The sequence below is a fragment of the Malus domestica genome, chromosome 01 (genome assembly GCF_042453785.1).
Source record: "Malus domestica chromosome 01, GDT2T_hap1".
Classification (NCBI taxonomy): Eukaryota; Viridiplantae; Streptophyta; class Magnoliopsida; order Rosales; family Rosaceae; genus Malus; species Malus domestica.
The window spans coordinates 12058796-12063027 of record NC_091661.1 but is presented as its reverse complement, the minus strand read 5'-3'; positions in this window follow the sequence as shown (position 1 = coordinate 12063027).

Genomic DNA, 4232 nt, shown 5'->3' with positions numbered 1-4232 from the left:
ATAATGGGATGTTGAAATGGAATAGGGTTGGTGAGCACTGACGGGAAGAATAGAAAAAGAAGAGGAAGTGGGGAGACTTTGGGAGATAGGCGGGCGCCAGAGGGCGAGAAGAAACGAGCCTCGGGGGAGGTCAGGAAAGAAACAGAAAAGGAGAAGCTGCCCTCTTGGCAGCTTGAAAACCGAGAGGAGAGCAGGTGAGGAGGACAGGGTGCTGCCTTTGGCAGCACGTGGGCAGCTCTCGAGGGCAGCACAGCGAAGTCAGAAGGAAAGGGGGGGAGGCTGCCCTTTGGCAGCAGAAGGAAAGGTCAGCAGAAGGAAAGGTCGTAGGGAAGAGCAGCGAAAGGGATTCAGCGCCAGGTGTGAAGAAGGGAAGAACGCTGCCCTTGCAGCTTGAGGAAGGGAAGACACAGTGTGGGCACGAATGCAGCAGATTCTCCTCTCTCGGTTAATCCTCTCCATATTTATATTTTACTGTTGGTTTTGTTTTAATAATGTGTAACTAATTTTATATTGGCTAGAGGTTAATTCGAAACCATGAATATATTTGTAATATGAATTGATTACCTTCAGTTGTGATTTCTGAGTTGTGATTTAATTTGCTTAACTGCTTGATTGATAACTTATTTTTGTATGTCGATTAAGAATGCATGCTTAATTTACATGCATGAATTTGATGCTAGAATATAAGTGAATTTCACCTAATCGTTATGAACTTATATTCACAAGTAGTGGAGGTCGCTTATAAACGATCGCGTTAAGTAAATTCTAGGCTGGATTAACATGCGTATTTCATAGTTATGAATGCCTAGTCAATGTTTATGTTTTTCATAGAACTTAATGATTCTTGCTTGTTCTCTATTATGCAATTCATGTAGGGAACTTGTAGGAAATGTTTTGGGTTGTCGTATGCAATCATCCAACCCAATAACTTGTGGAAAATCTAAGAGTTAATTTAAGCGGACCTAATTAACTTGGAACATTGTGATTTACAATTTATTGAAAGAACAACTGAAAATCAATTTAGGTTGCATATATGTCATGTGTGGAGAAGAACCCTCTAGCTAATCCGTCATTTATCATTTTACCTTAATTTTATGTTTTTGTCAATTCTGTAATTTAATTAAGTTTAATTTACTTTTCATCAAAACCAAACACCCACCCATTATTAAATTATATTATTTAGTTAGTTTTCTTTATTGTTAGTCTTTTAATTTAATTTCCGTCCATTTCAATTCCTAGTGTCTATTTTGATTGTTTTTATTATTTTGAGTCATTTTAAGTGTGTTTCGAATTATTAGAGTTTTTAGCCTAGTTTTGTGTCCTTGAGTCTTGTTTAATATTTTTAACTTTGTTTTTATGTTTTTAAGAGGTTTTAGCAAGCCCTCCTAATCCCCGGCCTAGAACGATACCCTACTTATACTTATACTACAATTGACAAAAAGAGGGTTTAATTTGTGTGCTAGTTAATTCTCGCACCAATGGCCTCAACAACCGGAAGTCTGGAGCCTTTGCTTCTTCTTATTTCTATGGCAACCACCAAAGCCATGCCAACAGATCCAACGATTCTTTCGTGTATATAAAAGTTGAAGTCCTGAAAAATTCCGATAGCCTTCAGCCCAACTGTAACATCCCACATTACCTAGGGGAGTGAATCATGTAAGCCCTATATGTATATTCTCATATCTACCTAGCACGAGGCCTTTTGGGAGCTCACTGGCTTCGGGTTCCATCAGAATACCAAAGTTACGCGAGTTCGTGCGAGAGCAATCCCATGATGGTGACCCACTGGGAAGTTCTCATGTGAGTTCCTAGAAACAAAACCGTGAGGGCATGGTCAAGGCCCAAAGCGAACAATATCGTGCTACGGTGGAGTCGAGCCCGGGATGTGGTGGATGGCCGAGCCGGGATATGACAATTTGGTATCAAAGCCAATCCCTGGGCGGAAGTGTGCCGACGAGGATGTCTGGCCCCTAAGGGGGGTGGGTTGTAACATCCTACGTCGCCTAGGGGAGTGAATCCTGTAAGCCTTATATTCTCATCTCTACCTAGCACGAGGCCTTTTAGGAGCTCACTGGTTTTGGGTTCCATCGGAACTCCAAAGTTAAACAAGTTCGCTCAAGAGCAATCCCATGATGGGTGATCCATTGGGAAGTTCTCGTGTGAGTTCCAATAAACAAAACCGTGAGGGCGTGGTCGGGGCCCAAAGTGGACAATATAGTGCTACAACGGAGTCAAGCCCGGGATGTGGTGGGGGCCTGGGCCGGGATGTGACAATTTGGTATCAAAGCTAATCCCTAGCCAGAAGTGTGCCGATGAGGACGTCGGGCCCCTAAGGGGGTGGATTGTAACATCCCACATTGCCTAGGGGAGTGAATCATGTAAGCCTAATATGTATATTCTCATCTCTACCTAGCACGAGGCCTTTTGGGAGCTCACTTGCTTCGGGTTCCATCGGAACTCCGAAGTTACCAAGTTCGCGCGAGAGCAATCCCATGATGGGTGACCCACTAGGAAGTTCTCATGTGAGTTCCCATAAACAAAACCGTGAGGGCGTGGTCGGGGCCCAAAGCAGACAATATCGTGTTACAGCGAAGTCGAGCTCGAGATGTGGTGGGGGCCCTGGTCGGGATGTGACACCAACCACCATAGATCCAAGGTCTATCACATCCGAAATTTCATCATGTGTTGTAGCTCCAAAGGCATCTCCTCTTTTCTTCTCTCTTTGTTTTTTTTTCTTTTTATAGCATTATTATGTGTCTAATTAGAAGAGAATTTGGATAAAAAATAAAAAATTCGGTCAAAACCGAAAACCAGCCAAACCAAATCGGAATTGGCATGGACTGAACCATATGGTTTTGAACATAATTTAAGCTGAACCAACCTGAACCAAACCGGTGATACTTTCTAGTTTCAATTTCAATTTGAGGGTAAGACCAGATCAAACCGAACCAGACCATGGTCACCTCTAGAAGAAAGGGGGAATGGTGAGCACAAAGAAATACAAAGAGAGATCAGTGGATGGGATCGGTCCCTATTAATCTATTTAATTTTTAATTTTTAAATTCATTAGGGGTAAAGGTGGAAAAATAGAATTTATAGTTTTAAAACATTAATTATGTAGTCAAATGTGTTACTCGGATACATTTGCCAAGTGATGAGAGGAGAAAGTAGAAACGAAAAGATGAGTGGAGAAAGTAGAAAAGAAAAGTAAATTGGGAAGATAGCTAACATTCTTTAAACTTTATAAATCCCATTTGATTTATTTATTGTTGTTGGTCAATGATGAGAATAAGACATGCGAGATCAAATCATCCGTACTTATTTTGTATTTGGTCTTTTTATGGCCTCTATCATTGATTAACATGTGTCTTTTTAGATTTCATACATATGGGTTTCATTATATGTATGACATATTATATGTTTATCTTTAGTTTTTCAAGAGTTGAAAAAATTATGTATGCAAAACGGTTTTGGATGCATGAATGAAGTTTGAGTTTGTGAACAAAATTTTGGGGCTTAGTTTGCCTGGAGGGGTTCGGCCTTTTAGGTTAGGTTTGGGGTGTTGTTTTTGTTGACACACACACTTTTATGCTTGGAAGCTTTAGACCTTGTCACCTTTATTTTTGGCTTGAAAATTTAGAAAGAAAGTTGAAATATTGAAATTATTTTCATGGTTATGTTCTTGGTGTTCTTATAATTTTTGTTTTTTGGATGTTTGATCTTTGTTTAAGTTGTTTCTCGCAAAGACGGTTTGAAAATCTGTTGTTTAAAAAAAAAAAAAAGGTTGTTTAACTTGGTCTTAAAGTATCTCCAATGTTTGCTCCATCTTGTGACCAAACTAGGAAACCTTACCCAATTAGGACAAAAGAACAATAGATGATGAGGACATTTGCTTTTGAACTAGAAAATGAATGATTTAGCTTTCTCCCTCTCCCTTTTCCCTTTTTATTTTTTATTTTTTATTTTTTTATTTTAAACTCCTCTCCCTTTTCCTTAGTGCCGGCTTAACCCTTGAAGAGCCCCATGTGGGATCTTTTGCATTTTTTTTTTAAATTGACTAAACTTTTAGTATTTGCGGTTTGACCCTTCACTTTTTAATATTTTCATTTTAGCCCCACCTCATTGTAGGATAAAATATTTGATATTTTTTTATTTTTCTTTGTAGTTTAAACTCATCTTTCAATTACACCCATATGTACTAAATCCAATTGTTTATTTTGCATTCCATTTCA